Genomic DNA, 8,749 nt, shown 5'->3' with positions numbered 1-8,749 from the left:
TCCGACAATGGCCCACAATTCATGTCCGCAGTATTTCAGTCTTTCTGCAAGGCCAATGGTATTCAACATCTGACATCCGCGCCGTTTTCACCTCAGTCAAACGGTGCCGCTGAACGATTGGTCCGGACTTTCAAGTCACAGATGTTGAAGTTGAAAGAGTCGCATTCTCGGGAGGACGCATTGTTGCTCTTTTTGTCATCGTATCGCTCTCAGCCCCGAGATGGTCGCTCGCCGGCTGAGTTGCTTCACGGTCGTCCTTATCGAACCTTGATGTCTTTGCTGCACCCGCCGCATCAGGTTCCTGTGCAGCGGCAGACTTCTGCTTTTGCTCCAGGTGACGTTGTATTCTATCGCTACTATCGAGGTTCACGGCGTTGGCTCGCAGGTCGCAGTCTTAGCTGCCTCGGCCGCGCGGTGTATTTGGTTTTGGGGGCCTCTGGTGAGGTGCGTCGGCATCTCAATCAGCTGCGCCTCTGTCGTCGCACGGGTTCTGCCGCTCCCCGTCTGCTTTCAGCGACGGTGCCGTCCGGTCAGCGCCCTGGGGACCCATCTACTGGCTCGCCTCATCCCCAGGTGTTACCGACGATGCCTTCCATTTTGCCCCATGGCGACGCGCCGCTGCCGCCTCCGCCGCCGCCGCCTGTCCTCCAGCCGGCGCCGCCCGCAGTGGACGCTTCGCTGCAGCCGCCACGCGCCTCCCTGGGTCACGCGCCGTCGATCGCTTCCCGTGACCAGCTGTCCTCCGCCATGGAACTCTTGCCCGCTCCGGACCTCATGATGTCATCGCGCGTCGGATACCCCGACGCAATGGAGGTCGACCCTTCGGCCCCTCCTGCCTCTTTACGGGCGCATCCACCGCATGTTGACGTGCACCCTGGACTAGGTTTTCAGGCGTTTCCTAGATCCCCTCGGACCGAATGGCCGGGTGCGGATGGCACAGCCTCGCCTGTTGTTAGGCTCCCCATCTCATCGCATACGTCAACATGGGGTCCTCCCCACGGCGGGCGGAAGCCTTATAACACGACCGTTCGCCGATTTGCGGGGGAGGAATGTGGTGTCACCGCCAGACACCACACTTGCTAGGTGGTAGTTTTAAATCGGCCGCGGTCCATTAGTACATGTCGGACCCGCGTGTCGCCACTGTGTGATCGCAGACCGAGCGCCACCACAAGGCAGGTCTCGAGATACGGAACAGCACTAGCCCTAGTAGTACGGACGACTTTGCTAGCGACTACATGGACGAAGCATTGCTCATTAGCCGAGCCAATAGTTAGAATAGCCTTCAGCTAAGTCAATGGCTACGACCTAGCAAGGCGCCATTAGTAACATTGCATGTATCTAAAGAGTCTCACTTGTATCGCCACAATCTCCAGATGTACCAAAAGGATGGATTAAAGTTAAGTATTCCAGAAGCTACGTACTTTTCTTTATAGCATTCATTACGTATCCTGTTTCAGACCTCACGCCATCCTGTTTTAACTTAGCGCGTACCTTTAGGCTTCCTCTCATTGTGTCTAGGCTGTCTTGTCTAGACACAACAATTGGTATGCGGTAAAGTCACATTAATATTACCACCGGCTATGTTCGATGTGAACGTGCCGGGTGATCAAAAAGTCAGTATAAATTTGAAAACTTAATAAACCACGGAATAATGTAGATAGACAGGTAAAAATTGACACACATGCTTGGAATGACATGGGGATTCATTAGAAAAAAAAAACAAAGTTCACAAAACGTCCGACAGATCGGGCTGGACAGCAAAACTGCTACCGTGACGGATGAGAGGTATGCCGATATGTTACAGAATCGCATCATCTCCAGCCTGGCTGATAAACACCTGCTGGAACGTACGATGTGTATGCAGGATGGCGCCCCACCCCATATTGCTAGATGCATGAAACATCTCTGGCGCGCGTCGTTTGGTGATGATAGTGTGCTCAGCCGCCACTTCCGTTATGCTTGGCGTCCCAGGTCCCCAGACATCAGTCCGTGCAATTATTGGCTTTGGGGTTATCTGAAGTCGCAAGTGTATCGTGATCGACCGACATCTCTACAGACGCTGAAGGACAACATCCGACGCAATGCCTCACCATAACTCCAGACATGCTTTACAGTGCTGTTCACAACATTATTCCTCGACTACAGCAACTGTTGAGGAATGATCGTGGACATATTGAGCATTTCCTGTAAAGAACATCATCTTTGCTTTGTCTTACTTTGTTATGCTAATTATTGCTATTCTGATCATATGAAGCGCCATCTGCCGGACGTTTTGTGAACTTTTGTATTTTTTTGGTTCTAATAAGACCCCATGTCATTCCAAGCATGTGTGTCAATTTGTATCTCTCTATCTACATTATTCCGTGATTTATTCAGTTTTCAAATTTATACTGACTTTTTGATCACCCTGTATATTAACCACTCACAGATGACAGGTGACAGCACTGGCAGTGGAGGGTATACAATGCGTGTCTGAGGTGGAGGATGGACGCGGAGAATAGTGCAGTCCTTGTCACAATGGATAAAAAAAAGTGATTTATCAGACGTCCAATAGAGCATAATCCCTGACTTTCGGGTCAAGGCTGGAAGCACTTCAGAGAGGGCTTAGTCTGTAAAGTGTATATTGTGTTTGGCTAATGAATGCTATCCAAAACCGGCGCCAGGGCAACTGTGATGCACCACAGGTCATAGATGACACGGGTGTACGACGGCTGCGGAGATGTTTGCACGCGAATAGACGTGCAACTGTAGAACAAGTGACTTTTCACATCAGCCAATGGGCTACGAATACTTCTCAGCGAACGTTCAGCGAATGTTGTTGTGTTTGGGCCCCCGCAGCAGATACCTGGTTCATACACCCATGCTGACTGCTGTTCATCGGTGACGAAGGCTGGAATTAGCGTGCTAGTACCGCAACATGACGTCGACTGTGAAGCGATAGGTGGCGTTTTCCGATGAATCACGTTTTATGCTCTATCAGGCAGATGGCCGTTGATTTATACGACCCTGAAAGAATAAGCGGAAGTGTCCATGCTGGAGGAGGGAGTGTTATGGTGTGGGGAATGTTTTCGTGCCCTTTCGTGGGTGATCTCCTCATTCTGGAAGCACAATTGATCAACGCAAGCATACTTCCGTTGTGGGAACAATGACCCCGATACAGACTGTTTTTTTTCTCTTAAACATGGAAACAGAAAAGATTGTAACAACTACAAAGGTATCTCTTTAATCAGCGTTGTGGGTAAAATCTTCTCAGGTATTATTGAAAGGAAAGTGCGACTATTAGTTGAGGACAAATTGGGGGTTTAGACTTCTTAGAGGTTGTCAGGACCAGATTTTTAGCTTACGGCAAATAATGGAGAAGTGTTACGAGTGGAACAGGGAATTGTATTTATGCTTTATAGATCTAGAAAAGGCATATGACCGGGTTCCTAGGAGGAAGTTATTGTCCTACGAGATTATGGAATAGGAGGCAAACTTTTGCAAGCAATTAAAAGTCTTTACATAGACAGTCAGGCAGAAGTTAGCACTCTGTCTGCAGGCCACGACTGGCCTACCGGGACCATCCGACCGCCGTGTCATCCTCAGTGGAGGATGCGGATACGAGGGGCGTGGGGTCAGCACACCGCTCTCCCCGTCGTTATGATGGTATTCTTGACCGAAACCTCTACTAATCGGTAGAGTAGCTCCTCAATTGGCATCACGAGGCTGAGTGCTCCCCGAAAAATGGCAACAGCGCAAGGCGGCCTGGATGGTCACCCATCCAAGTGCCGACCACGCCCGACAGCGCTTAACTTCGGTGATCTCACGGGAACCGGTGTATCCACTGCGGCAAGGCCGTTGCCTTAGGCAGCAGTTAGAGTTGACGGTAAATTGAGTTCATGGTTCAGAGTAGTTTCATGGGTAAGACAAGGCTGCAACCTGTCTCCACTGTTGTTCATAATATTTATGGATCATATGTTGAAAACATTAGACTGGCTGGGTGAGATTAAGATGTGTGAACGCAAAATAAGCAGTCTCGCATATGCGGATGACTTAGTTGTGATGGCAGAGTCAATTGAAAGTTTGCAAAGTAATATTTCAGAGCTAGATCAGAAATGTAAGGACTATGGTATGAAGATTAGCATCTTCAAAACGAAAGTAGTGTCAGTGGGAAAGTGATAAACGGATTGAGTGCCAAATAGAAAGAACAACGTTAGAACGGTGGACGGTTTCAAGTACATTGGATGCATATTTTCACAGGATGCCAACATAGTGAAAGAACTGGAAGCAAGGTGTAGCAAAGCTAATGCAGTGGCGCTCAGCTACGATCTACTCTCTTCTGCAAGAAGGAAGTCAGTACCAAGACGAAGTTATCTGTGCACCGTTCAATCTTTCGACGAACTTTGTTGTATGGGAGCGAATGCTGGGTGGATTCAGGTTACCTTATCAATAAGGTTGAGGTTACGAATATGAAAGTAGCTAGGATGAGTGTCGTTACTAGTAGATGGGAACAATGGCAGGAGGGTGTCCACAAAGAGGAACTCAAAGAAAAACTGGGAATGAACTCTATAGATGTAGCAGTCAGGGCGAACAGGCTTAGATGGTGGGGTCATGTTACACGCATGGGTTCAGCAGTATAGGTTAGGAGGAGTCGGGGTAGACCAAGGAGAAGGTACCTGGATTCAGTTAAGAATGATTTTGAAGTAATAGGCTTAACATCAGAAGAGGCACCAATGTTAGCACTGAACAGGGGATCATGGAGGAATTTTATAAAGGGGACTATGCTCCAGGCTGAACGCTGAAAGGCATAATCAGTCTTAAATGATGATGATGATGAAGATGATGATGATTGACACGTCGTCACCTACCAGCGTGCCACACAACTCACAGTGTACGTGCGTGGTTCGAAGAGGATCAGGGTGAGTATAGCATACTCCCCTGGCCAACAGACTACCCGGATTTAAAGCAAATAGAAAATTTGTAGGACCTCGTCGTTCGGGCTGTTCGTGCCTTGTATCCTCAATCAAGAAGCACAGCGTAGCTGGCCACGGCACTGGACCTCCCAGAACCTCGCAGGCTTCCTTCCTGAACGTCTCACGCTGCAGGAAGTGGTTATTCCGGCTTTTGGCAGGTGGTCACATTAATTTGACTAAGCAGTGTATAATGCAGGTTGTTGTATTTAACTAGGACTTTGATTACTTAACTGTAAAAATATATACATGCACTTCAGGACGAGAAAGAGTAACAAGGAAAAAAGAAAAAGAGAATAGGGAATGACGCTTAGAAATATATATCGATAGTATCACATCTGACAGTAATTTTCTTGCCGCACGCGGTGAGTCATGTTGTAAGAGAACTGTAGTGGGGTGTGCACAAGACGGGGGCTGTTGCCGAAATTCGAATGCGAGCTTAGCGCTTACGCCATACCAGCGGATCTGTAAATGTCACCCATTTTGTGGCGGCGTTCGTAGCGACAAGCAATTCGCTGTAGAAACGGCTTACGAAGTCAGCGCCACACTTTTAATAGCGAGCCGACCGGTCCGCTGGAACAGTGAACAGAAAGATGAAAACCCAAACACTCTGATTAAATAAAAGTCGGTACTTATCTTTATTAACGAAGATACAGAACACAGTAGTGAACTCAGTGTCTACAGAAATCTGTCTAGTTCGAGTCGGAGCGGCTAGGTCAGCGTCGGCTGACGACAAACAACAACTCTGCTGCGATGAACACACAACTGACTAGCAAGTACACAATTCGGTGGCGAGTATACAACTGAGCGGCGAATACAGAACTGTCCTAGCGCTCGCGACTCCAGCGCTTAAGAAACCAGAAGCCAGCGGTGGCGCGCGCAGACTTGTGGCGATTTCCTGTCTCGCTGGCGCTGCTTATGCAGACGGCGTCCGGACTTTGATGCTGCCAACCTTTTGGCAGCGGGCTCGGGTGGAATTACTGGCTAGGATATAACACTCCATGCACTGGGGTTATTACAGGGTTTTGGAGACGTTTGATGGCGCTTGGTGGCGGGCTACATACGTGACGTCAACGCAACAAGATCTGCCCTGTCTTGTGTAAAAGCAGGCCATCCTCCCAGGCCGGGATGTTGACAGGACACATCTGTCCGTCACGTCATTGTGGTACTAGGGTCCAGCCACAGCCTGGATGAGCCAGGGGTCGAGCTAACGTACGTCACATTAGCTGCAGCCACCAGGGCTGTCAGCGTTTGCCACCGCCTTCGGGACATCAGTGGCGGGTGTGTCGCGTAATCCCCACCGCGCTTTTAACTTAATTGCAGTTTATATAGCATAATACTTTAACTAAGTGTATATTGCTTATTGTTGCGAGCACAACAGATAAAATGCCCTTCACACTATTCCTTTCTGCAGTTGAAAATACTTTAACTTTGTACACATTGATCTATTACTTGTTGATTCGCAAAACACTAAAAGATTTCATGCTGTGCACGTATGATCTTTAATTTGCAAACTATTTTTATATAAAACTGATCTGACTTGTTAGAAATGGAACACAGCATCATTACTTTAACTAATTATGAAATTGAACATATCCTTCGCCACTCTCATCTCTAAAATGCTCTGAAAATTACTCTTAACATACGTACAGAAGTTACAGTATGCTATGTTCGCTAAACGTAAAAGCTGCAGTGGATTTTTTAAATAAATGAACGTTACTGATTGCATGAAACTGAAAATGAAAGTTGGTTTTTGTATTATTAGCCAGAACAGGTTTCATCACAGTAGTCATTGGTATCACACAAGTAAAATTTTATTGTTCTAATTTACTTAAAAATTACTTACGTCACTGATATTGTAATAGCAGTTGCTCATGTCCACCTGAAAATAACATAATAAAATCTACCATTCACCTGTGAGGTCTCCGGGAAGCTGAAAAAAATAATTTTAATGTACCGTTACCTGTCCGCTTAATAACGGGAAAACTGCTTTCATTCAATTTAATTTGAATTTGCCGCGGCAGTGGCTTCCGCAATCTCTGCACAGCTCTGCGTCATGAAAAATTCTAAATATGCTGAAAACGGTTAAAAATGTGGAATGAATTACTGGGAAAGCTAGTAATAAATTATTACAAGTATTTTTAACAATTTATATATTCAAAATTCAGCATAAATTTAAAGTATACACCTTTTTCATTCATCTGCCTCCAATGCTGTCTTTCTCGAAGAAGGAACAAAAGAAAGCTAACTAAGCATTCAATCGAGCGTTGCAGGCTCTTGTAACTTTAACGGCTACGAGAAGACAAAGAGAGAAGTTGTTAACATCCACTATTTATAAGCAATTTAATGTGCATCTTTGTTATCTTTTTTAATTATCATTGCCTGCTTGGATTTCTATACTCGCCGACCACAGACGCTATTTGCAAAATATAGATACATAATTACTGCACAGACATAAAAATGAAAAAAGATTTTCTCTTTTATTTACAGAGGGTACATAATCGACAACCGTTCATACAGAAACTAAATAATAGTAATAATACAGATAAATGTTTCTTTTTTCACATATATTACAACGATTTTGTGAATGTCTTGCCACGGGACGTCACAGGTGTCACCGCCTTCCATCGCCACGGCCGCTCGCCGACTCGTTCCGACCACAGTTGCGAGCGCAGAAGTGTGTCTCCTGACGCTATACGAGGGCCGAATTATGCACGAGAGGCAAGGTTGCCACTGTGCCGTATTGGCGGAAGTGCTTACAACGGCGCCTCCTCGCCTGCAGTTCCGATCTGGGTCGCCCACCTTTGCTGCTGTTCACCTTCTGTGGGCATTGTATCTACACCTGTCTATCTTTGAACTCAATTAACTGGCTGCTTACATCTTCTGTATCAACCCAACGCCTTCACGAGAGGACCACTTGCCCTCCTCGAGTCTACAAACCATTACAAAACGATTTTCCTCAGTGGCTCTTCACGCTAAACTGCCAGTATGCACTGAACAGAGATAAAAACTTATGTACATTATTATGAATTATTAAACACAGTTCTCATAACGCAGTTGTTGCGAAACTTAGTGTAGCGTTCTGTAATATTTGTAGTTAGAGACAGTATCAAATACAGTTTATTATCTAATGTCACTTTTGGTACAGAAAAATTGACTAAAACATGGAACTTTCTATGATAAATGACTTTCTGAGAAGTTAATATGTTTGTGTAAGACATAGTGAAGAACGTTAATTAAATACTTGATTTTTAAATAACGGAGTAAATTGAGTTTTCACGAAATGGTTCCTATAAATCTGACGTCCGACAGTGAGGTCAATGACCACTATTAACTCCTCCTCCAGCGGCCACCAAGGGGCGTCAGCAGGTGTCACATGAACCCGGCCGCTGATGCCAAGCGAGAGATAAAGCCCGACAACTGAGTCGCTGCAAGACACTACGAACGTGCTGTGCTAAAATTTCTACCTCGTTTACACCGTACTTTTGTGACTTGGCTGTTTTGGATTGCCGTTGTACGCTTAGTTGAAGAATTTACAGGACCATGAATTATTTGGTTTATTCTCTTAGTTGGTTCTAAAATTTACGATTGCCTGGTGCGTACTAGAATAGTGAACTATCAAATGATTATTGTGTATCCTTATTTTCTGTTTAACAGTCTGTTACACAATAGTGTGATAACGATAGATGGATCCCTCGACAGAAGATCATCCTTCTGCTCTCCTTTTACTGACTGGCATCGAGAAAGCCAAAAGATGCCTAAGGCTAAGGAAAGCAGCACGGCTACATGGAGTGTTCCAA

The 8,749-nt window shown here is 45.9% G+C and overlaps 1 pseudogene; it reads right to left on the bottom strand.

Moving 5' to 3' along the window:
- Nucleotides 1-3,724: 3,724 nt before the first annotated feature.
- Nucleotides 3,725-3,842, bottom strand: LOC126485339 (5S ribosomal RNA; annotated as a pseudogene).
- Nucleotides 3,843-8,749: the final 4,907 nt, after the last annotated feature.

Source organism: Schistocerca serialis, chromosome 6 (assembly GCF_023864345.2).
Source record: "Schistocerca serialis cubense isolate TAMUIC-IGC-003099 chromosome 6, iqSchSeri2.2, whole genome shotgun sequence".
Lineage (NCBI taxonomy): Eukaryota > Metazoa > Arthropoda > Insecta > Orthoptera > Acrididae > Schistocerca > Schistocerca serialis.
The sequence above is the reverse complement of the archived record's forward strand: the minus strand, read 5'-3'. Positions and strand labels throughout refer to the sequence as shown.